This window comes from Erpetoichthys calabaricus, chromosome 11 (assembly GCF_900747795.2).
Source record: "Erpetoichthys calabaricus chromosome 11, fErpCal1.3, whole genome shotgun sequence".
Taxonomy (NCBI): Eukaryota; Metazoa; Chordata; class Cladistia; order Polypteriformes; family Polypteridae; genus Erpetoichthys; species Erpetoichthys calabaricus.
In genome coordinates this window covers 59,393,226-59,420,260 of record NC_041404.2, presented here as the reverse complement: position 1 = coordinate 59,420,260, position 27,035 = coordinate 59,393,226, and the positions used below count along the sequence as shown (strand labels likewise).

General features: G+C 47.0%; 1 protein-coding gene across 3 annotated transcripts in view; it reads right to left on the bottom strand.

Annotated features, from left to right (window-relative positions):
- neurl1b (neuralized E3 ubiquitin protein ligase 1B) overlaps positions 1 to 27,035 on the bottom strand; it is a 380,729-nt gene that overhangs the window by 25,229 nt on the left and 328,465 nt on the right. The window lies entirely within an intron of this gene.

Sequence of the window (27,035 nt, the reverse complement as noted above, 5' to 3'; positions counted from 1 at the left end):
TTGGGGAATCCCCCCCAGGCAGACATGTGGTCCAGTGCCACCCTCCAGAAATGACCCTCTCTATCTGCCACAGCCAGGTGTTGTGTGGGTGTCCCCTTTGGCCTGGTCCAGCCGCTCGGGTCCTCAACAATGAGGATCACCCTCGGGTAATGGTGCCACATGGCCGTAGTGCTGTAACTGACGCTCCCTCACAATGCTGGCCACGTGCTACCACCTGGGGCGCCATTCCCGTCCACCTGCTCCCACTCTAAGCTATCTCTCTATCTTTTAACCTCCGCTCCCCTTTGTCCTGTTTCTCTTTCTAACGCAGGTGCGATTGCTTGATTGCCACCCCGGTCAATCAGACTGCCCACACGTGCCAGCAAGGCAACACACGGACAGCTGACCGGCTCTCACAAACCCGGAGACGAAGTTGGGGTTGGAGATTGGGGTCTTTGGCAGACGGCTTGCACCTGCTCCCACTCCCCGTTCATTATTTAATTAAATGGCCAGTTTGTCTGAGCCGCGGACCCGCTACACCACACCCCCTTATCCAGACAGTTAGCAGCTTGTGGCTCCTGGGTGCCCAGATCACCCACTGCCTTTTGTTGAGTCAGTCTGCGTAGTCAGATAAGCGTAGCAAAGGCAAAAGAGCTTTGGGGTGAGAACCAAAATACCAGAAACCATCCAGCACTGCACTATTGAAAGTCTCCGGACCAGAATTCATCAGAGTGTGGTTTGATAACCTGACCCCTCCAAGAGGACCCTCCATGCAGCTTCTCAAATCACTGGGTCAGACCTTCCACAGCTTCATACCATCTTCTTTACCAGATGTCTGAGGACAGCCGAGTCCATCATCTCTGATGACAGCCTCTCCTCTGCTCATCCCCCATTTTTACTTCGGCCTTCTGGGAAAAGCAACGCCAGAGCCTCCCCACTCGCTCCCGCCGCTTCAGTGACAGCTTCTTCACGCAGGTCACAAGGGCACTGAACTCCCAGTAACCCGACCCTACGTGCCCTTCACTGGGCACTGTACCCACCTGCCGATTTCTATATAGCGGGCTCTGCTACCCATCGACGACGGGTGGGAAGTCGAAGTAATCAAAGCAGACCTCAGTGTTAATGTTTGCAGTGCATGTGTCTAAATCTCAGGACGGAGATAACGGAAGGATGGACTAAGTGGGGGCAACACCCGGCTGGAACGCCTTATGATTCCCATCCTGAGTGGGATGCCTGAAGGCTACAGGAACCAGTAAGAGAGGACCATAGGGAGCGGTTCATCTCCCACTATATGAGGTGGCAGTGTCCCTCACGTAGAGTCCGCTGCAACACGTGGACAAGTCGGAGTCGGGGGGGCAGCAGGCGACACTCGTTGAGGGAGAGAAGGAGAGACAGAACTTTAGGGCTGTAATTGTAATTGTGTTGAGCTGAGTGGCTTGAAACTCCTTTACGTTAGAAGCAGAGTTGTATTGGGGGTCGTGTGTGCTTGGGGTTTGGGGGCTCACTATACATCTATTGTGATGGGCAGCCACAGCCTTTACCCAGCTGGGACGCCAGCTGGATGGAAGAACCGGGGGAGAGAGCATCCACAAGGCACTACCTTCCCCGGGATGATAAGAGGGCAGCCATCCGGGGTAGATTCCCGCAGGGCATGCTGGGAGTTGGAGCTTGGCACAGCCCTGTTGGGTTTTGTGAGCGGCTGCCAGGGGGAGCTGTAGAACCCTGTTTTGGGTTTCCATCTCACCTGAGAGTCATTCCAGTTAAACTTGATGAGCCACCTGGAACAATCCCAGGCGTAACATCAAAGGAGCCAGAGTTTGGGGGAAAGAGGGAGGAGTGGAGGTGGAAAGGAGGGGAGAATAAGGAAGAAGTGTCTGCGTATTTGGTGCTGTGGGGAGTGAGGGAAACGGGTGCTGTGCTGAAACTGCCTGTCTGTGTCGGGCTTGGGGCGGCGGAAGAGCCACTGGTTTCCACTATGTGCTGTTTTTGTATAGGGTAGTCCAGATCTCATTATGCAATTTTCATTATGTTATTAAGTTTATCTATCTTACTAAACCAGAGTTAATTTATGCACGGCGGACGCACCGAGGCGCATGCATACTGCGCCATGGCGCCCGCCCCAGAGTCAAAAGCAGTGGCCTCCCAAAACGCGTCGAATTCCCAGAGTCAGTGGGTGGCACCCAAACAGCACATCCTGTAAACTACAGTTAATGAACGAAGGCGCCCACACAAAGAAACCGCTTTAGTTCAAATAGGGTTATTCAATTAAATGGAAACTTTACCATGCCTACGACCTGTGAACTAAACCTGAGGTAAAGTGTGCACGCCAGGTTGTACAGCCGCCCAGACGTGACCACCCACACCACCGCATATACCCTCCATGATATTTCATCACGCAGCGGCTTCCCACCGAGCCGCATATTGTGCCGTGGCGCACGCCCCAGAGTCGAAAGCAGCGGCTTCCCAGAGTCAGTAGGTGGCGCCCAAACAACACAACCTGTACACTACACTTGCTCTAATCTGCTGTGCCAGTAATATTGATCACATAACGGTCACAGACTCAAACCCAGCGGCTTCCCTGACTCAGTGGCTGGCACACGAACACCACAAACTGTAAACTAAACTTGCTGTGCTCCACTCTGCCAGCAGTCGGTATCTGAAAAGGCAACAGAATCACATCTCCACAAAACGAAACCGCTTTAGTACAGATATGCTTATTAAATGATGTCATCCATCCATATATTGGACGGAACAGAAACTGATTGCCATTCTTGGATTTCCGATTCGCTAGTGAATCGCGGGCTCACTTGTTACATAGAGAATTCACACCTGCTCTGCACTTAGAGATTTCACTTAAAATTCTTGTTGTTGCCAATAGATGGCAGCACCTGCCCTGCATTCCAAAATGGTGGGGAGACGGTTGTCAGTCAAACAGTTGCATAATTAAATCTGGACCACCCTGTATATACTAGGGGGCTTCACTCCCCTGCTCGCTTCGCTTGCCAACCCCCTCCGGCCTGCACTACACACCAGCCACTTCACGTCTCTGCCGCTCGCATACGTGGATTTCACTTTCACCAAACAACAAATCTTTTAATTCTCACGGATTCGCCTCTTCATTGGGAGGCAACACTACTTTTCCCTGATGGCAACATGAATTAGACGATCCACAAGTCTCCGACTTAAAGTTTAAATCCAAACAATATTTTCAATCTCTTTTCGCTGTTCCATTATTTCACCGAATACTAATTTCCATTTGTTTGCGCTCATGCGATCTTTATCATTTGTGAAACTTTCAAATTTTTGTACTTCCATTATCTCTATATATACCCCCTAGTGTATATATATATATATATATATATATATGTATATATATCTGCGGTGGGTTGGCACCCTGCCTGGGATTGGTTCCTGCCTTGTGCCCTGTGTTGGCTGGGATTGGCTCCAGCAGACCCCCGTGACCCTGTGTTCGGATTCAGTGGGTTGGAAAATGGATGGATGGATGGAGATACTGTATATATATATATATATATATTTACGCATATCTCTATATCTGTAAGACAAGGATGGACTGGCATTCTGAGTGGGATGAATGAGTAGTTACCCAACAGAAAAGTACAGAAAACTGTGTCCATATTTCCATAAAATGCATTGCCAAGTGACGTGGTTCCCTCAGGGTCACGCTTATATAGCACCTTCTCATACGGAACACCATCTCAAGGCGCTATACAGGTGCGGTGCATTTATTCCTTATTCACCTTTAACCACTTCCAGTATCAGCCAGTGGTATGAACTGAACCAGTGACACTGTGTCGTACAGTCTAACCATGAAGAATCTTCTAGCTCCAGTGGGGGATGCCAGCCCCCTCATGTCGACATGCCACTTATTTTAGAGAACCACATACCTACAGATGTGTGGCGACATGCTGCATGTTGATTTGCACACACAAATCAGAATTCACTGGACTCCATCCACGGGACAAGGAGGACCCTATAAGGCAGTTAAAGGGTGCCCACCACACTCTGCATGGCACATTTTCAACAACCAAAAAAGAATCAATAAAAATAAAATCTGTGTGAACTCAGGACTGAGCCCGGACCTGCTGGTATCAGGACTTTTGTTCACGATGCTGAAGTACAAATCTGTAGCAATGAGAGCAAACTAAAACAAACAAACTGAACACTAGGTGTCACTGTAGGGCCAGAATCTCCCAGGAAGGAGCCTGAGAAAGCAAAGCCGCAGATCACATATGGCAGACGAAAATATTAACAGGAGGCTTTAAGGTCTGCATGATATCACGAGGGTCCGAGAATGTAAATAAGTGTTTATATGAAAGAAATAACTATCCATCCGTTTTCTGCTTTATGGATTATGATGCATGTACATCTGCTCGGTATGGAGGGTGTGTGTGTGTGATGGACCAACGCCCTGTCCAGATGTGGTGCCTGTATTTCGTTTTAGCACTTTGTGACAATCCCTAGCATGACCTTGAACCCTGAGCACCAACTAGATCATGAAATGAGATCGAAACCAGCCGTGAGTGACATACGCACAGACACTTGATGAGGTGCAAACAAAGGTGGCCCTACATTGTTTCTGTGCACTTTGATGCAATAATCCAAACTCAGTGTCACACAAGTCTGTACCACAGTCAGTTCAGCAATGACACCCAACAATAACAAAGGCAAAAGGAGGCAAAAAAAAGGACTATCAGTGTAGTAAAAATGAACAAATGCAAAGAATATCTCAGTCCAGGAAGGTCTTACACAAAGAAATCAAAAAAAAAGACAAAACCATCAAAAATCAAACATCTTCTACAGATATAAAATACTACAGGCTGTCAGTCTGTCACACAAAAACACAGAGCCTTGAACCTACAGCGAGAGCTCATTCCAACAGATGGCACATCAGAAACGTTTGAAGTAATAATGTGCACTGCATTTGTTGTTCCAACAGATTCCGCATTATTAATATTTGTAGTAATAAAATGCATGGCATTTGTCATTCCAACAGATGGCACATTGTTAACATTTATAGTAATAAAATGCATTGCACAGTCATTCCAACAGATGGCGCATCACAAACATTTGTAGTAGTTAAAGCAAAACTGACCAATCAGATTAAAGCAAAACTGATCAATCACACCAAAATCAAACTGACCAATCAGATCAAAGTCAAACTGACCAATCAGATTAAAGCCAAGCAGACCAGATTGGTCAAATCAAAGTCAAACTGACCAATCAGATCAAAGTCAAACTGACCAATCAGATCAAAGTCAAACTGACCAATCAGATCAAAGCAAAAGTGATCAATCACACCAAAGTCAAACTGACCAATCAGATTAAAGCCAAGCAGACCAGATTGGTCAAATCAAAGTCAAACTGACCAATCAGATTGCTCTGAAGGGCTAGATGTTCACTGAGTTTGTCTGTCCTACTGGCAGACTCCCATTTGCTGCCACATACTTGGGGACAGCCTTAAGAAGCATGTGGATGGACTGAATGGTCTCCTCTTACTTGTCACTGTTAGAAATGTGTGCCCTGTGGTGGACCGCCACCAACTCCAGGTCCACACTGACAGGGAGAAAGCGACGTGACAAAATAAGCGCTGGCTGGAGTTGCAAGCAAGCGCTGTGTGGTTTTCATAGGTGACATTTAAATTCTGCACATTTCTTAAAAGCTAAAGACGTGGGAGCTTCACAGCTCACTTCTAATGGTGTGCATCATTGGAGCCTTGGCACTCTCAGCGGCTTGGCGCGTCCGTCTAATGAATGAAGAGCCAGAGCCATCGCTTGTAGTGTAGCGCGTGTTGTCATTTCGGTTTCTCATTCATGTGTTTACAGGAGCCGTCCACACCCCCGCATTGGGAGAGAAGCCATAGACAAAATATCTGCATGCCAAGAACGAAACGGAACAATCTGGGTGCAGGTGCCAGCGGAAGCGGAGATGTGGTGACAGACGAGTCCGCTTCTTAAAAGTCGACACCTTTCTGTTCTTTCTGAAGTGTGGGCAAATTGTTTTTTCCACTTTTTCATTTCTCACTGGGCAGCAGGTTGGCACAGTGGTTGGCACTGCTGACTCACCGCTCCAAGCTCACAGATTTGTGTTTTGTTAATATTGTTTTTCTCCATCTTGAATACTCCAGTTTTCTTCCACATCCGAAAGATGTGCTGGTTTGGCTAAGCGGTGACCCTAAATGGACCTCTTGGGAGTCACTTTGCTCTTTTTAGTGGGCGGCTGACCCCGTGATCAGTTTTATTTAAGATTAAATGTCACTCGGTCAAACTTGTATTTATTATCATTCATTATATATATATATATATATATATATATATATTCATTATCCTCCAGGCACAGAGGCACACTGCTTAGCACTGAAACCTCACAGATCCTGGGTTCAAATCCTGTCCCAGTCAGTGTGGAGTCTGCATGTTCTCCTCTTCTCTTCCAACACTCCCCAAAGACTTCACTGCAGGCTCTGAACTGGCCCTGAGTGAGTGGGACCCATGACAGACCACCTCCTGCCTTGTGCTCAAAGCTGCTGGGATCGGCTCTAGCATCACATGACAACAGGCTGAATTACAGAGCACGAGTGCCACAGGGGACAGACGGGCGTCCTGGATGGACGACGGCATGACTTTGGGATAAAATGGAAGGTGCCAGGGGATGGACAAGCAAGAAGCTGGAGGCCAGGAGCAGTTCAATCCCCCACACGTTAGGTGGAAGGGGTCCACTGGAGGTGCAGCCCTGTGGGGGTCCCTGGGTGCTGTCAGGGGAGGACTACTCTGGGCTCCATCTCCTTTGGCTCAACATACAGGATACTGTTAGATACGTCCACACAGAACTGGCCAAACAAGCCCCCAACATCAACACCAACAAAAATCAGACCAGGACTTCTCTGTTTAGCCGCAGAAACAGGCCTCACCCCAGGCAGCCCAGCTCCAAACTCCAAAGGCAGGCTTCAAGACCTGCACAGGCCCAAAATGGGTCCTTAAAGCTGCACTGTCAGGTCCTGGCTACCCTCAGTCTGGAGCTGGAGACACGGGGCTTGTGAAAAAATGGACGCCGACCTCTCTGTGCACTTGGGAGGTCTGCCGTTTTACCAAAATGAAACACAATGGATCAGATTAATTGAGAATTAATTTTGAGGTACTAGCTTCTCAGTGGGAGGTGCATGGAGAAATAAAGTTAGCAGAGCAATGGAACACTGAAGTGATAGGCAAAATATAAAATGACATTTGATTGACGGACTGAATTAAATAAATCCATACATGCAAAAAATAAATAAATGAATAAATGAGTAAATAAATAACAAAAGCCAGTTAAGAAGAATACCCTCCATCCCATCCAGGAGGTGCTCTCTTGGAGCACATTTATCCACAGGCTCATTCCACCACAGTGTAATAAGAAACACCTCTGGGGGTCTTTTTCTGAAACACCGCTATCAGGCAATTCAACACTTCCACCCAATGTACTCATCAAGTACGTTTACTCATTTATTTATTTACTTACTCGATTGATTGATTGGCTGTTGTCACACACGTACACATAGGAGGAAGCTGAATGGACCAAAGGAAGGTAATTCCACGCCAGGCCAGAGGGTGGCAGGGTGCACTAAACCTTCCTCTATTATTTCTGCAGACCAAATACAGGAAATTTTGCCTAATTCAGGCCTAACAACACCACGTCCGCCTCCAAGAATGATGTCACTTCCTGTTCTGGGCCCCAAGGACGATGTCACTTCCGGTTTTGGGGCCCAAGGACAATGTCACTTCCGGTTCCACCCTCATGAACATCAATTCTGGTTCCCTGCCTTAAAAGACCAGTCGAATTTCATGTACCTCAGTTCAGTCTGGAACTCAAACCTATGCACATCAGTGGCAACTTTTTACACCCTTTTGCATCCAGGGGTAATATACAGGTGGCTGTCCCAAACCTTTTTGTGTGTGTCGCGGCTGGTTCTTTCACACTGTATTATCAGTCCTATGAGTCTGTTTCTGCTTCTGTATGCATTTGAGTTTCCCCATGGAATTAATAAAGTTGATCTTAACGACCTCCATGGCACAATCAGGCCTCACCCCAAGCAACCTGGCCCCAAACTTAGAAGGCAAACTTCACAGGCTCAAAATGGGGCTTAGGCTTTCAAAAGTTCCAAACTCTGAAAGTACTCAAAAAAAAAATGCCCTCCAAGGGAGAGGATAACCATAAAACCACTGGCTTGAAAAATGCAAAAACAAAATAATGTCCATAAAAACGTAAAGAATTTCAAAACAATAAAAGAAGTGCAAAAACAATGCAAAACCAAGGAGAACAACGAAAGGGTTTGCCGAAAAGGTCAGTTCAATCCCCGTAATCCAACTCAAGAGTCCAAAAAAACTCAAGGACTCCCAAGAAAGATGCTTCTGCTGCAGATCTCAGTGCCGGCCTGGTGGGCCTGACCCTCTGCTTTGAATATAAAGGCAGTGTGGTGGTCATGGTGGCCCCACCCTCTGAAACACTACCTGGAGGGGACAATGCTGACTTGCAAGAGACAATAATAGGAATTAAATGACAGGGAGGTGCACATCGTCAGAACATGCCGAGGTCAAAACTGAAAGCCAGTCGCTAATATGGGTTCATATCTGCAAACCCAAATAACCTAGAAATGCTTGGGTCAACCTCAAAATTATTTCTCGGAGGACATCAGCAGTGTCAAACACAAAGAGGCGTTCAGGACGCTGACCTCTCTGTGATTGTGGATTGAACTTGATCCGTGTGTGTGATCTGGGAGTCTGCTGTTTACTAGAATGAAAAAAAAAGAATTCTCAATAAATCAGCTCCATTCTGGCTGTTTAATCAGGTGGCCCCACCTACAGCAGGCGGGACAGATAAACCAAACTAAAGCTGTTAGATACAGCTACACAAAACTGGCAAAAAAAAAATGTGAACAGGCTCTCAAAATCAGCAACAACCAAAATCAGACCAGGCCTTAGAAACAGGCCTCACCTCAGGCAGCCTGGCCCTAAACTCAAAAGGTAAGCCTCACAGCCTCTCACTCTACTGTTCAGAATCTGCCATTCAGTAGTAGGTAAGGGATCTCATGGAGGATATTTAGCAAAGGAATGGAACTTCAAATGATCGGCAACATGTAAAGTAAAAAGGAATCGACTCGCTGAATTAACTACACAGTATCTCCTTCTTCTTCTTTCAGCTGCTCCCGTTAGGGGTCGCCACAGCGGTTTATCTATTTCCCAACGTCATCACCTTGTTCTGTCACACCCATCACCTACATGTCCTCTCTTACCACATCCATAAAACTTCACTAAGGCCTTCCTCTTCTCCTCCTGCCTGACAGCTCTATCCTTACCACCCATCTCTCCTCCTCACATGTCCAAACCAACACAATCTCACCTTTCTGACTTTGTCTCCCAATTGTCCAACCTGAGCTGACCCTCTAATGTCCTCATTTCTAATCCTGTCCATCCGCATCACACTCAATGCGAAGTTTAGCATCTTTAACTCTGCCACCTCCAGCTGTGTCTCCTATGCCACCGTCTTCAGCCCATATCACATAGCTGGTCTCACTACCGTCCTGTAGACCTTCCCTTTCACTCTTGCTGATCCCCGTCTGTCACAAATCACTCCTGACACTCTTCTCCACCCTGCCTGCACTCTCTTTTTCACTTCTCTTCCACACTCCCCATTACTCTGTACTGTTGATCCCAAGTATTTAAACTCCTCCACCTTCGCCAACTCTACTCCCCTCATCCTCACCATTCCACTGACCTCCCTCTCATTCACACACATGTATTCTGTTTTGTTCCTATTGACCTTCTTTCCTCTCCTCTCATATCTCCACCTCTCCAGGGTCTCCTCAACCTGCTCCCTACTCTCACTACAGATCACAATGTCATCAGCAAACATCACAGTCCAAGGGGACTCCTGTCTAATCTCATCTGTCAACCAGTCCATCACCATTGCAAATAAGAAAGGGTTCAGAGCCGATTCCTGATGTCATCCCACCTCCGTCACTCCTACTGCAGACCTCACCACCGTCACACTTCCCTCATACATATCCTGTACAACTCTTACGTACTTCTCTGCCACTCCCGACTTCCTCATACAATACCAGAACTCCTCTCTTGTCACCCTGTCATATTCTTTCTTAAGGTCCACAAAGACGCAATGCAACTCCTTCTGGTCTTCTCTACACTTCTCCATCATCATCCTCAGAGCAAACATCTCATCTGTGGTGCTCCTTCTTGGCATGACACCATCCTGCTGCTCACTAATCATCACCTCCCTTCTTAACTGAGCTTCCACTAGTCTTTCCCATAACTTCATGCTGTGGCTCATCAGTTTTATCCCCCTGTAGTTACTGCAGTCCTGCACATCCCCCTTATTCTTAAATATCGTCCCACCAGTCCACTTCTTCTCCACTCCTCAGGCATCCTCTCACTTTCCAAGATTCCATTAAACAATCTGCTTAAAAACTCTACTGCCATCTCTCCTAAACACCTCCATGCTTCCACAGGTATGTCATCTGGACCAACGGCCTTTCCATTCTTCATCCTCTTCATCGCTGTCCTTACTTCCTCCTTGCTAATCCATTGCACTTCCTGATTCACTATCTCCACATCATCCAACCTCTTCTCTTTCTCTCTCTCAATCACAACAAAAAAACAAAACAGCTTATGACCCGAACGGCAGGTGGCTCAGCGGTCTCTGCAGCTTTATGTCAAAAGCACCACGAGAGCGGAATGGCAAACTGGGTTGTGTCATTTTAAGCATCTGATGATTCCGTTAATTCATGGATTCCATTCATCACTGTGACGCCCACACACAAGCCTCTCTGTCAAGCAATAAAACAATCAGAGTAGAAAGCCTTAGACATATTGAGGCCCTAGCAACTAAATAATGCATCCTTCTTAAAACGCCTCCACTTAAAATGTGCTGTTATGGTGGTCTCAGGTTTCTGGGCGCTTATTAAATCTTTACTGTAGGCAGGAAATGCATTTAAATTACAGGCCAGCGTGTTGCCTAGTGTCATACTAAAGGGGTTTTAATGAAATAGCATTCCTGCTCTCTGTAACGGCCCACTCAGTTTCACCCTCACGTCCAGCCCATAAGCATCTAAAGCAAAATTAGAAACCTCCAAAGGGTGCATCACCGTGGGCGGGTTGTGGAGCTCCCACTGCAAAGTCAGCAGGTCTACCTCGGTGTGGTTTCGTCCTACCTGAGATGTTTTAGTTCAGTCAGCTCCGTATCTTCTCTGACTGGCAGGCCTGGTCTTCTGTCCATTACATGTCAGGGAACAATCAAGTGGTCACTCCGTGTTAAAGGCTGCGTCCAACCCTGACTTCATACAGCGACTTTCCATAGCATACGCTGTTTCTGGTCGTTTACATAGCACGTTGTCTCAAGGTACTTCAACTTCTGTATATAGCGCCTCTCATATCAAGCTATCCTTTCAAATGCAGTCCTTTTCATGGCCAATGCCTTTGTAGACGGGGCCTTTCATGTCAATCTAACCTTTAGTATATGTTGACTTTCACATCTGTCTGTCTTTTTGGATATCAGGTCGGCACATTGCCGCACCCACCACACAACGAAACACCTCGGGATCCTGACTGCCAGCCCCACCAAGCAGACACGCGGTCCAGTCCCACTCTCTGGAAATGACTCAGCCAGGTATTGTGTGGGCATCTCCTTTGGCCTGGTCCTCAACAATGAGGTTCATCCTCGGGTAATCGCGCCACTTGGCCGTAGTGCCATAACTGACGCTCCCTCACAATGCAGGTCATGTGACTCATTCGGGGCTCCGTGAGCAACACAAAGTCAAACAAGTGGGACCCAAGGATTCTCCGAAGAGACACACATGAAGGAGTCAGGTCTTCATCTCAGGTCACTGGATAGCGTCCATGTCTCACAAACAGACTCTAAAGACTTGGACCTTCGTCCTTGTGCAGAGATATCAGGAGCGCCACACACTCCTGTCCAGCGACCTCAGGACCACCCTATGCTCTCCCAATCCATCTACTGACTTCATAGGAAGAGTCACCAGAGACATGAATGCCACCACTCTCTTGATGAGGACGACACTCTCTCTGCAGACAGACACACTGCTGATGGCCGTGCCCAAGAGGTCATTAAAGGCCTGGATGTTGGTTTTTATCAGGACCCTTGCAAACCCAGACACTCAGACTCCTCGCTCAGTGGCTTGAGACCCGATCATTTTGGATATAGTGCCTTTCATATCTGTCTGTCAGTCCTTTTTGGACTAATAAACCTTTTGTCTCCCTCTTCTGCAGATCACCCGAAGACAAACCAGCCTAGAAAAGCTTCCTCCACTTCCTGTGCCCCTTCCCTAACCACACCTCCCATCGACATCACTTCCTGCTCTTCCTCCCCTGCCTCGATAAGACCCCAGCACCTTCCCTCCCTTAGTCTTGTCCCTTTTTGGATAACGGGACCAGAGAGTTGTTTCTGTATTGGGTGTCACCATACAGTATATGGGGCGGATCCCCAAATCTTTTTTTCTGCTCTCCCTTTGTATGTCTTGACAATGGACACTTGCAGTGCATGCTGGGAACCGCAGTCCTATGGGGAGGCCTTGTCAGGCTCCACAGGTGCCACCAGGGGGTGCTGTAGGGATCCCTAATTTGTGGGGCCCTCCATTTGACCTGGAGGTACTTCTAACGGGCTGATCTTGAGCACCGGAAGACAAAAGAAGCCACTCAACCTCATCCAGGAAAAAGGGAGTCAGGTGGAAGAAGAAAAAAGAACAGCGATTATCTCAGATTTACTACATCAAGTGAAGTCTTTTGTATGGTAATCTATTATAAAACACCTTGGATTTGCACCTGGGACTTGGGACTGAGGTCTGGGGTATTGCAATGCCCCCTACTGGTCACAGCATTTAATAACAAAGACATGGCGTTGATTATCATTACAAATTCTCTTTATGTATAAACGTCGTGTGTCCCGTTCCAATAAAACTTGAATTCCCCCAAGACAGAGCCGGCCAGCCAAATTCTTTTGCTGTACAAGTCCTTACCTTTAACTGGAGAAGCTGGAGCTCACCGGAAATTAGTGGGGTTACAGGGCTCTCCTACGTGATACACGGGACACCGCGAATCGGATGTAAGCGACTGGCTAAGGTGCCTTTCACCCAAGACCACCATCTCTAATGTCCACGGGGAGTTTCTCTTGGCTTCTACACTTATTTCCTCTTATCAGGTCCTGCTTTTTGCCATCAGATCCCTCGTGTCTCCCCTCCATCGTCTTTCTGTCCGGGTGGCACTGAAAATATTCCTCAGGAATGGTTTGAGGGACACGACAAAGAGTACAAGGTGGAGGACTTGGCCCTCAAATTCCCCAGATGTCAATCTGATCGAGCGTCTGTGGAATGTGCTGGGAAAAAACAAGTCCAATCCATTGGTGGTCTCACCTCACAACTCAGAGGATCTGCTGCTAACATAATAATGGAGCACGGACACCACAGGACACCTTCAGGGGTCTTCTGGAGTCCATGCCTTGATGTCTCAGAGCTGTTCTAGTGGCTCAATGGTGGGTCTACACATATCAGGCAGGGGGTGTACACAGTTTACACACACACACACACACACGTACATACACTCACATACTGCCTCTTGTCTCACACTTTGCTTGGTTCTGTGTTTGCTGTTATTTTTGCAGTCCCTTTAGGAAAGAAAATTAATTTGTGTGAAAAACAAAGCGGATATACGAGACAACTGAGAACCCCCCAGCGGTGGGCCTGCAGACCCTGGCACGTCATCGCAAACAGTACCCCACGCGCGCTAGCAAGCTGCAGGCACAACTGCATATCATAGAGAAATAAACACCAAATCAAACCACTGGGAACACCGCAGAGACACATGAAACGCACATTAACCTTCACCCAGCGGGCCGAGGTGTGAAAGGCTGTAAATATCACACCGTGTAAAAAAGAAAAAGAAGTAAAGCATAAAATAAACTCCTGCACACGTTTGGTGACTCATTCTTCACAAGTCAGAGTAGTGAAGCGTGCCGACCAATTAAATCTTCAATGCCAGGCTTTTAGACACCACACTGCTGTCCCTAGGGGGCACTGTGACACAGAACTTAGTGCCATGGGCTCAGCATGCAGGGCAGGAACTGGGCGCCTGCTCATCATCTCTGTCTGAGATAGATAGATAGATAGATAGATAGATAGATAGATAGATAGATAGATAGATAGATAGATAGATAGATAGATAGATAGAAGTAGTTGGCAGAATAGATAGATAGCGTAGTTGACAGGATAGATAGATAGCGTAGTTGGCAGGATGGATAGATAGCGTAGTTGGCAGGATAGATAGATAGATAGCGTAGTTGGCAGGATAGATATATAGCATAGTTGGCAGGATAGATAGATAGATAGATAGTGTAGTTGGCAGGATAGATAGATAAAAACACAGTGTTTGTGATGAGCCATCTGTTGGAATGACAGATAGATAGATAGCATAGTTGGCAGGATAGATAGCGTAGTTGGCAGGATGGATAGATAAAAACACAGTGTTTGTGATGAGCCATCTGTTGGAATGACAGATAGATAGATAGATAGATAGATAGATAGATAGATAGATAGATAGATAGATAGATAGATAGATAGATAGATAGATAGATAGAGTAGTTGGCAGGATAGATAGATAGATATAGATGGATAGATAGATGAAGCCAGTACTGCTGATAGTGTTCCTGAGGGATGAGCCAGCAGATGAGAACACTCACCCAAATCAAGGGGTAGGTGCAATAAAGTGCCGAAGTGCTTTTATTAGAACAATTCAAAAATCAAGCAGGGTCCCAAAGTGCTGAGCCCTCTTCCATAAATGAATAATCCATTAAAATGGTGAACATGCATGTGATTAAAACAAGAATAAAACAATCACAGTCATTGTGTCCTTGTTCCATCTGACGGGCCCAGCACAATGCCCACTTCGTCTCCCCAGCTCACCCATTGCTCGTTCAGTTTTCAGAGACACTACCAGCTGCGGTCCCCTCTAACACAACCTCCTGTCTTGGCTGCCACAAGCAGCATCAGCCAGACCACTTGGGGTTGGTTTCCTCGTCTTCCTCATTGCTCGCTCCTGTGTACCTCAGATCCCTAGAGAGGACACCACCATGACCCCACCCACTCTACAACATTAAATCAGCGGGGACGATCCCCCCCCAGAGTGCTGATTCTTCACGGGGAGACCCACCGCGTCGCCTTTCACACACCCTGGCTGGCTCGTCCTGCCTCTCCTAGTTATGCTGTTCTCCCGGCTCTCGTCTTTCTTCTGTTCCCCCCCTTCTGTCCTGTGCAGGCTCCTTCAATCCTAATGCTCCTAACGGGTCGCAGGTGTGAATGCGCCTTGCTCTCCAAGTAAGTAATGTGGCACCCACCTGACACACCACTCACATATGTCTCTGTGATCAGGCAGGCATTCCCCAGCCGTCCTCTTGCAGGGGGCGATAATTTATTTAAAATCAGCAGTGTCACAGACCTCTAACCCCACAGCAACGCTACCACTGCACCACCGTGCCGCCCCGGGACACGAGCACCGACGGTAACTTTGGTTTCCACTTCAAGGACTGATTAAGCTCGATGAGTTAAATGAGAGTGCAAGAGCTCTGAGTAGGATGTCCTTAAACACCCATAAAGGGGATGAGGACCCTCATACCATCAAATCCTAAACCTTATTGCCTCTTCCAGAGTCAGGATAGAAAAGTTCAAGTTCCTTTATATTTACACTACAGGAATTAAAAAAGGAAAAAACCAAAGGCAGGTACACAAAAAGAAGAAACCAAACTGGGGAGGTCAAGAAAGTAAAAGCCAACAGCAAACCAAAATTTAGAACAGTAAACAGACACTGGACTGGCGTCAGGTGCTGCTCGAGCTCTAAATCACATGTGCAATTCTAAGCATATCAGCCAGCAAACAAAGACCTCAGTTTATGAAACTCTTGTTCTTTCCAATGTTGTTCCAGAATGCAGAAACATGGACACTAAAACAAGAAGACAATAGAGAGTTATGTGTCGTTGAAATGGCAATACTTGGCGTATCTAGAAGAGACCGTTGAGGGAACGAAAACATCGGGTGGTCACTCGAAATCCAGTCTGACGTAATATTTCAGGTCCATGAGAGAAAGTTATTGTCATACGTACTACATGTCCAAAGCACAACAGAGATATTCTGCAGTACGTCCACATTCACGGAAGACCAAAGAAATGTTGGCTGAACAACACCAGAGAAGACCGTAAAGTAATGGACTTGTCCACAGGGGAAGCTGCACGACTGCTTCGGGACTGACAACAATGGAGAAGCGCAGTAGAGCTGCTATGTTTGCATCGCAGTAGACAAAAAAAAGAAGGAAGGAAAAAGAAACAGCAATGCAGTCAAAACCAGGAGATCCAACAAACAAGACATGGGTATCCTAACCGAGCAATGCCCAAGCTGCCATTAAACTGTGGGGGCAGCTGCTCCTCAGGTGGCCCTACCCCCTTGGGCTCCACATACAAGAGACAGGGCAGATAACCCAGAAAGTGAATGTACAAGACACTTAATACAAAATTGAAAAATAAAGTAATAAGCACCTCAATATGAAATAAATAAAACATAAACAGAGAGAGCTTGACCAATAATATTTGAAAGGTAACAAAAGATTAAACACTCCGTCCACCTTTTTACTTTCTACACCTGCTTCATCCTGACTGGGGTCGTGGGGAAGTCGGAGTTCATCTCTGCTATCATTGGTCACAAGGATGGAACAATCCCTGGATAGGCAGACAGTTCATTGTTAGGCAAACGCACACACACACTCACACACACACAGGCATTAAAGAAATATAGCAGGGGTGTCCAACCCCGGTCCTGGTGGGCCGCAGTGGCTGCAGGTTTTCATTCTCACCCTTTTCCTAATCACTTTTCACTGCTAAGTAACTCCTTTTTCCTTCATTTTAATATCCCTGTTTTTAAGGATTCTGCCCTCTGAATTGATTCCTTTCTTCATTAAATGACAGCCACACAGAAATGAGACATGAAACGAGCCAACAGATGACCAGCTAAACTGGGACACCAAACTCCAACCAATTTCACTCCAACTAGTTTCTTAATGAGAATGAATTAATTAAGGATAGAGCTGCCAGGGAAGAGGAAAAGAGGAAGGCCTGAGCGAAGGTTTATGGATGTGGTGAGAGAGGACATGCAGGTGATGGGGGTATAAGAGCAAGATGACGAGGACAGAAAGATATGGAAGAAGATGATCCACTGTGGCAACCCCTAACGGGAGCAGCCGAAAGAAGAAGAAGAAGTCCCAATGATCTTTTCTGCTATCATATGTAGGACCTTGCAATGAGAGACACTGTAGTTCCCGAACGAGATGGTGATGCAGCCGGTTAGAAGGCTCTCTATGGCGGCCTCTGGGGTGAGAATGGGAGGAGGTAGGCTCGGCTTCTTCCGCCAAAGAAAGTGGAGACGCTGATGCACCTTCTTGGCTATGAAGATGGTGCTACTTGAACCAAGTAAGGTCATCTGCCAAATGCTCACGATCAATTCCACCGCAGAGCCATTGATGTGCAGAGGGTGTGTGGACAGCATGGACCTTCCTGAAGATAACAATCAGAGGTTTCTTAATGAAAAGCCAATTCTTGCTGTTAATTAAAGCCGTTATTGAATATCAGGACTTGTTGCTGCTCTCGTTCTGCCACAGCAGACTGTTGATTTTCTGCTTCTTCTAAGACCACCGTCGAGATGTTTTGGTGACCTGAGCAGCCCCACGTGACTGAGACCTTCACCTTTCTTTATTTTCAGGTCAGGTGGTCATGTGGCAGCTCGTTTTGGGTCTCATTATTGTTTGGCTCCTCATTAAGGAAAAAAGAAACAACTAAGGGGTCCGAGTCACGTCAATTAAAACGAAGGCAAAACAAGTTAATCGGCAGTCAAAACGGCTCACTAAATAAGGAGATGGTTAGAATGAAAACCTGCAGCCACTGCGGCCCACCAGGACCGGGGTTGGACACTCTTTGAAATGAAGAATAAACTTGAGCCAGGGGCATCAAACCTCACTGCACTGTGACACCCTGGTCCCAACTGTAGACTGAAATGGCACAGGACAGATCTTTAGTGCATGACAAGGGATGGGAAGGATAGGTTAGGGTTAGGGTATAGGGTAGGATTTAAAAGTCAGCACCAGCCCCATGCACAGCCCCCCTAACTCAGAGGAGCCCATCTGCTCTGTGAACACTCTGGATGTCCGACAAGATGGAAGAACTTCCTTTCCCACAGCAGCTGGACACCCTGATAAAGCCCAGACTGTGTAGTTTAAACAAAAACAAAAAAAAAATCCCCCTCTTTTCCAAACTTGTAACTCTCAAGATCGCCGCGGCCGTTCCCACACTGCCAGTGACCTCCGTCTGCGGAGCTCAAGCTCGGATCCCAGGGGCGGGGAGGGAATTTTTCCTTTATTTTTTCGGCAAGGAGCAAAGGAAAGATTGCGATTTTGTTTGAATCCTGGACTGGCGAGTTAAGCGCTGGGGTTTCACCGCTGCATTTTGTGGAGTGGCACATGTGGCGGGCCGGCAGATGAGGTGTGGACCCCCGCCATGAGCACAAGCAGGAAGTGATTGGCACTCCACTTCGGAATAATGTAATGCGAGTGTGACCTGAAATGTGCGGGTGGCACACACAGGGGGTTTGGTTCCTGTTCCTTGTGTCTGGAATGGTGAGGATGGGCTCAGGCCAGCCCCCACATCCTCATTTTTAAATCCTCTCATTGTCTAACCTGCTTAGCCAGTTCTGTATCACCATGGAGGTCTATGATTACCCTGGTAGCAGTGGGTGCAAAGTGGAAACCAACCCTGGAAGACCATACTTGCATTAACAAGCAGTTAAACAGGTGTACCTAATAAAGTGGCCGCTGAGTGTACACGCATACCGTACACTTACTTATATACGGTTTTTGCATTTTTCTCACACAGATGGAGTCGGGAATCACTGGCACATCACAAGGTTGTGCATTACTTTATATAGCGCCTTTCCATCATGAACACAGGACAGAGTGGAGGCTCAGAGGCTAGGGATCTGCACTGGCAAGGTTGCCAATTCAAATCCCGTAAATGCCAAAAGTGACTCTACTCCGTTGGGCCCTTGAACAAGTCCCTTGACCTGAAATTGCTCCGTCCTGGTATGACGTTAATCTGCATCCAACCCTGCAAGGAGCCCCTCCAACCTACAGGGGGAAAACCTGGGGGTTGGTGGCACAATTGGCACTACAGGTGGTAGAGCTGGCACTCCAGCCACCATAAAAAACCTCCCACTGTTCCATTCCACCTGAACAAGTGTGGTGCTGAGGTGTCACCTGTTGCATGGCTACACTTGGGTCTTAATCCTGGGATCCTGAGTTGATTAGAGGGTGGGCATCAAATTAAAAGAAGTGGGAGTTCAGGGTGTTGGTTTTAGATGGGTGCAGAATTGGCTCAGACACAGGAAGCAGAGGGTGATGGTGCGAGGAACCTCATCAGAACTGGCCGATGTTAAGAGTGGTGACCAGTCAGTGCTAGGGCCGCTGCTATTGTCAATATCTATAAATGGTTTAGATAGGAATATAAGTAACAAGCTGGTTAAGTTTGCAGATGATACCAAGATAGGTGGATTAGCAGATAATTTGGAATCCGTTATATCATCACAGAAGGACTTGGACAGCAGACAGGCTTGGGCAGATTTGTGGACGATAAAATTAAATGTCAGTAAATGTAAAGAATTACACATAAGAAGTAAAAATGTGAGGTTTGAATACACAATGGGCAGTCGGAAAATTGAGAGTCCACCTTATGAGAAGGACTTAGGAGTCATAGTGGACACTAAGCTATTGCCTTCCCGACAGTGTTCAGACACCATTAAGAAGGCTAACAGAATGTTAGGTTATATAGCGCCTTGATGTGTGGAGTACAAGTCACAGGAGGTTCTGCTCAAGCTTTATAAGACACTGGTGAGGCCTCATCTGGAGTCCTGGGTGCAGTTTTGGTCTCCAGGCTACAAAAAGGACATAGCAGCACTAGAGAAGGTCCAGAGAAGAGTGACTAGGCGGAGTCCAAGGCTACAGGGGATGAGTTATGAGGAAAGATTAAAAGAGCTGAGCCTTTAAAGGAGATGAAGAGGAGACCTGACTGAAGTGATTAAAATTATGAAGGGAATTAGTCCAGTGGATCGAGCTGGTGACTTTAAAAAGAGGTCATCAAGAACACGGGGACACAGTTGGAATCTTGTTAAGAAGAAATTTCATACAAACATTGGGAAGTTTTTCTTCACGCAGAGAGCCAAGCGATCAAGTAGTGTGGTAGACAGTAAGACTTTGGGGACTTTCCAAACTCGACTTGATGTTTTTTTGGAAGAAATAAATGGACAGGACTGGCGAGCTTTGTTGGGCTGAATGGCCTGTTCTCGTCCAGAGGTGTTCTAATGTTCTCCATTTAAGTTACATTCACCTGTATAACTCAGATTATGTGGTGGTGCGGCAATGTGCTGTATCAGCGCCTGCTCCTAACCTTCTCCTCCTCATCATGAACACCATATGTGTCATCACATGTCTAGCAGGCGGGCAGCACGGTGGCGCAATGGTAGCGTTGCTGCCTCGCAGTTAGGAGACCTGGGTTCGCTTCCCGGGTCCTCCCTGCGTGGAGTTTGCATGTTCTCCCCATGTCTGTGTGGGTTTCCTCCCACAGTCCAAAGACATGCAGGTTAGGTGGATTGGCGATTCTAAATTGGCCCTAGTATGTGCTTGTGTGTGTCCTGCAGTAGGTTGGCACCCTGCCCGGGATTGTTTGGATGTCTAGCAGGCACCATGGCTGGCCATTTGACTATTTAATGGGGGCAGAGTCTTCCGATATCCATTAGGGGGGCCCATCCTGCTCACAGTGTAAAGTGTGCTTGGAGTGGAGCTGTAGAGAGGCACACATCATTCTATATAGCGCCTTGCCACTGTGACCCCCACCGTACAGTACTGTATATAATGGGCACGAGTGGCAGGTGATGTGACTGATTTAAACTGGTCACAGTTCCAACTGGCTGTCCTGCTTGCCATGGTAAATACTTCAAATGATGTCTTCATTCCAAAGGCACTTCACACGTCCACCCCAGTGGTTTCTGGCAGGTGACGTGACACAACCACACAGAAGGTGACATCAGAGTTACAGATTTGCACTTCATAGTCCAATACTAAGCAAGTCAGTTCAGCAAATGAATGAAACGCATAAAGCGGACCCCCCACACAGAACTGAGCTCTTCATTTTCTGCGCACAAGAAACTGAAACCTGGTGAGATTAATGCTTAATAATAAAAATGAATCGTTAAATATGGCGGGTGGCTAAAGTTAGAAAGTGACCCCCGTTAGAACAAAGCACTAATCAGTCTTGAATAGCTGAAGTTTATTTATTTGTGCTTTAGTTGACCCATTCCAGGGGGACAATGGTGACAACTGAAGGCAGCTGTTCCTTGTCTATTTAGGGTGAGGAGAGCAACAGACTTGGATTTAAAATCTGGGAATGAAGGGGAGGAGGAGGAGGAGGATGGCGTGGGCCGCTTTAGGCCATTGTGTTCTATTCTGAGAGCCTCAAAGAGCAAATCCAAAAGTAGGAGCACCGAGTGGGGGGGCTGTATAGCGATGCTATGCATGTAGCACTGCAATACTTGGGGTGGTCTGCACTACAGACAGTGGACTGTATGGCCTGCTCTCACGTGAACACCAACTTCCAACACTTGTGTGAAATTTGCTTCCAACTGTGCCCCCCGTGTTCCTGTTAACAAAATTTTTGCAGTAACCGCCTGGATTCCCTGGACTCGCTCCCTTCCTAGTTTTAAGCACGCCCCCCCCCCCTCCTTAAGGTCCATTGGCTTAAACAGAAAAGGCTGAACTCCTTCAGTCCTCCCATAGAAGTCACGTCTGGCATCGGCCTTGACGCTCTCCTCCCGACCTTCTCTACATTTACGTTTATCTGCCTGGCAGACGTGACTTACATAATGGAGTAACACCGGTCTGGGGGCCGTTTTGAGCCAAGTGGAGCGGGACGGGGTACAAAAGGTGACCATCACAAGTGAGGAGCTATAAAGCTAGCCTGACAATATGACCAACATCTACAGAGCAAGAAAAGTCAACATTCATTAACAACTTGACCGATTTCCACAGAACAAGTAGGGTCTTCAATCGCTTCCTAAGCACATTGAGGGAGTCAGCACATTAGATGGAGGTGGGCAGCTCTTTCCACCACCTGGAAGCTCCATATGAAGAGACTCTGGACTGAGACTTGATGCCACGCTGTTCACTGGCAGACCAGAGTGGGCGAGAAGGAGCAGAGGACCTCACCGGTGTCTCCATATACTCAGGTGATGACCCACTGACGACACTGTAGGCCAGCATCAGGGATCTGAACTTAATGAGTTCTGCTACAGGGAACCAATGAAGTGACCGGAGATGGGCCCATCATTTTGGACCATCTGCACTGGCTTGGTGGCACACACGTCTCCACCTGCTAGCAGCGAGAGGCAATAATCAAGACGTGACAAGATGAAAGCCTGGACTAGACGGTGTGCCCCATAGAAGGAAACGTCTGATTTTGCAGATGTTGCACAGAGGGAAACACTCTGTGACTGTGGAGAGAGTGCCGACCTCGTCATTGAGAGGTTTACTTACCTCAGCAGTGACATTCATGTGACTCTGGTGACTCATCCTATGAAGTCAGTAGACGGATTGGGAGAGCATTGGTGGGTCATGAGGTTGCTGGAAAGGGGTGTGTGACACTCCTGATGTCGTTCCCAAAGGATGAAGGTCCAAGTCTTTAGAGTCCTGGTGCTCCCTGTTTGCGAGACATGGACGCTATCCAGTGATCTGAGGCGAAGACTGGACTCCTTCATGTGTGTCTCTCCGGAAAATCCTTGGGTACCGTTGGTTTGACTTTGTGTTGCTCATAGAGTCCCTGCATTGTGAGGGAGCGTCAGTTACGGCACTACGGCCATGTGGCGCGTTTCCCTGAGGGTGATCCAGCTCATAAGATCCTCATTGTCGGGGACCTGAGTGGCTGGACCAGGCCAAGGGGTCGCCTACATAACACCTTGATGACCACTGCACGTGTGTGAGTGACACGAGCGTCACCTTTGGATTCATCAGAATCTCTTTTGGTTTCACCGTCCCTTTCAATTTCACTGCCTGAATTCAGTTTCACTTTGTTGTCAATGCTCGTCTCACTGTCAAGAGCGTCCAACGCCTGGGCTGCTGAAAAACGTTTTCTTACGAGGCCAGGAGAAGACGTGTTTGCACCACTGCCTGGCTAACCCTGTCACTTATGTGAGACACCCCTCTATCGTTTCCTGGGTAACGCTTGGCACTAACGCTGTTGGCACTTTTGCAGCACGAGTGGCGCTCGGGTCTAACGCTAAGGAGGCTAAATAAGCATCACATTTGTACGGACAGACTGATTTAAGTATATTTAGATTGAAGATTTTTAGTTCATTATTGTTGTTACTCTGTTCTAGGGCTCGCTGCTGGCCTTTGATTTCATTCTTGTGTCCTATAAATCCATAAGAAGGATTTGCTTGGGCCCTTCTGGGAGAAACGCTAAGAAAATTGTGTGTTTTACGGAGATGGAAAGATGTTGATTGGTTTATTCTGTCTAAACAATATTATCCAAAAGTACAAAAAAAAAAATGATACCAAACCCTGTCACATGGGGACCCCACAAGTGCCAGCTGCTCATCTACTCAACCCTGGGGCTTTCGAATGGCTTCCCTCTAAAACCTTCCAGCTGTGAACTTCTGCACACTCTAACAGCATCTGGAGAAGACAACAACCGGAGCACCGACAGCCACTCGGCTTATGCTATGTAGAGTTACGCCTGCATCTCCTGAGTCGACCCCGGGGGACCTGCCTGCACCTGACCACCAGGCCCCCTTGTTGTCTGCTTCACTGCCTGATCAATAATCCAACACTGAAAACGGGGCCTCGGTTGTCTGGAAAGCCTGCATGTTGTAGTCAGTGCCGTTAGCCAATAAAAGGGCTCATCTTGTTTGACCTCTCATCACAAGTTTAAGTGAAAGTTTCTTATTTGTGCCACGATTGTCTGGTGTTGTGTCACTCCATTCTGCATTCTCCTCTCTCGTCCACAGAACATCGGAGTATAAACCCTGGAGATGGCTGTGCGTGGAAATACCAGAAGACTAACAGTCACTGCCCGTCTGACATCAACAATCAAGGAACCCCGGTCTCCTTACAGCATGGCAGCAATGCTACTACTGCGCCCCCACCTAGACACCCACAATTAAAGGGTCCGAGTCTTAAATAGCAACTCAATTAACGTGAAAGACAAAGAAGTGAATTAGCACCGAAAACTGGTCACAAATTAAGAAAAGCGATGGAATGAAAACCTACAGTCACAGAAGAGCTCCACGACTGGACCGTGGACACGAGTGATCAAGATGGCTAACAGGATGTGACATTAATAATAATTCATTACATTTATATAGCGCTTTTCTCAGTACTCAAAGCGCTATCCACACAGGGAGGAACCGGGAAGCAAATCCACAATCTTCCACAGTCTCCTTATTGCAAAGCAGTGGCACTACCACTGCGCCACCACAATGTACGGCACCATCACTTTATGATATTTTGTTATGTAGAGCAGCCAGGTGTTAAATCAATTTTATTTTTTTCCTCTTCTCAAGCAACTCTCAATAGCCCAGAATGACAAAACAAACATCGGATTTTAGACATTTTTGCAAATGTATTCATCATAGTACAGTAATCCCTCGCTATATCGCGCTTCGCCTTTCGCGGCTTCACTCTATCGCGGATTTTATATGTAAGCATATTTAAATATATATCGCTGATTTTTTGCTGGTTCGCGGATTTCTGCGGACAATGGGTCTTTTAATTTCTGGTACATGCTTCCTCAGTTGGTTTGCCCAGTTGATTTCATACAAAAGAACGCTATTGGCAGATGGCTGAGAAGCTACCCAACTTACTTTTCTCTCTCTCTCTTACTCTGACATTCTCTGATCCTGACGTAGGGGGTGTGAGCAGGGGGGCTGTTCGCACACCTAGACGATACGGACGCTCGTCTAAAAATGCTGAAAGATTATCTTCACGTTGCTCCCTTCTGTGCAGCTGCTTCACGAAGCAGCATGCTGCACGGTGCTTCGCATACTTAAAAGCACGAAGGGCACGTATTGATTTTCGATTGTTTGTTTTTCTCTGTCTCTCTCTTTCTCTGCTCCTGACGGAGGGGGTGTGAGCTGCCGCCTTCAACAGCTTTGTGCCGCGGTGCTTCGCATACTTAAAAGCCAAACAGCCCTATTGATTTGTTTGCTTTCCTCTCTCGTTCTGACAGACTCTGCTCCTGACGCGCACTCCTTTGAAGAGGAAGATATGTTTGCATTCTTTTAATTGTGAGACAGAACTGTCATCTCTGTCTTGTCATGGAGCACAGTTTAAACTTTTGAAAAAGAGACAAATGTTTGTTTGCAGTGTTTGAATAACGTTCCTGTCTCTCTACAACCTCCTGTGTTTCTGCGCAAATCTGTGACCCAAGCGTGACAATATAAAAATAACCATATAAACATACGGTTTCTACTTCGCGGATTTTCTTATTTCGCGGGTGGCTCTGGAATGCAACCCCCGCGATGGAGGAGGGATTACTGTAAGTGGAAATATCACATATCACATATTCGGACCCTTTGCTATGATACTTCAGCTCTGGCTCAGGTGTTTCCCATTCTATTGATCATCGTTGAGGTGTATTCCTCACCTTGTCTGCAGTCCACCTGTGGGCAGTTTGATTGATTGGACTGAATAGGAAAGGCGCACACCCCCTGTTTATTGGAGGTCCCACAGTTAGTAATAATAATAATTAATTACATTTCTATATAGCGCTTTTCTCTTTATAGCTGCTGCTGCCACCTGATTGGCTGATCAGATAACCGCACAGATCAGCAGATGTACGGGTGTTCCTAATAATTTGGCCGCTCGGTGCACTTCTGCTCACGTATTTCATTAACTCCGCAGCTAACATGGAGGCCGAAAAGTGTAGTGAAAAAGAAAAGTCATTGAGTGGTGGTTGATTTGTTTCGAACCTTGTTTTGTAAAACTTGACTTGCTTGTATGGAATGTTATTTGATTTTAAGAAATTCAGTAAAATGTTAAAAAAAAAAGTGACAAGTCAAGTGTAGCTCTTAACACCATAACCTGCCCCATACGGCATTCGAGACGAGCGGACTGCGCCGTGCTGCCGTGTCTCACCAACGCTCACCCTCACCGCTGTGTTGCATAACGAGGATTATCCCAAAACAAGCCACGGCGCACGAAAGGCGAGAGCCCGAGCAGCGAGGCGTACACTCCCCTCTACGGGGGCCCGCAGCTCCAGCTTCCATCCACTCATCCCGTCTCCGTCTCCGGTGTCAGGCAGCTGCAGGCCGGCTTAGCCCTGTTGCACACGACACGTCCCGTCGCGCCGCTCCTTTCAGGGTCCCCAGTCCCGTTCCTGTACGGCCTTACAAACACGCTGGGCTCATTAGGGTGGAGAAAACACAAATCCTGCGGAGCCGCCGAATGTGTGTGGTGTGTGTGGTTTGAAACGAATAAATATGACGGAGGCATTAGGACAACGTTTTAGGGAAACATTATTACCATTTAGCTCATTTAAATTGTTTTCAACTTTTTGGCTTCGTTCGGCAGCAAAAATATCAGATGGCGTTTAATTTGAAACAGACAAACACCTCATTATTTCGTATCTTTTTTTTGGTGATAGTCGATTCCTCTAAAGGCACAAAAAACAAAAAAAAAATGCAGACTGCTAGGAAAGTATTTATAGGATTAAATTCTAAGCTTTTATAGGAAAACCTCGCTCACGATCATGAAAGAGTGCGGTGAGAGGTTTTCTCGTGTCTGATACAGACCAGAACTTCATAATTACATCAGCTATTCCAAAGAGCATCTATAAAAACTGTTAGTGGCCTTTTATTTAAGTCAGATGTTTCGTTTATTACACAAGACGGACTTGTTTCAGTATCTGTG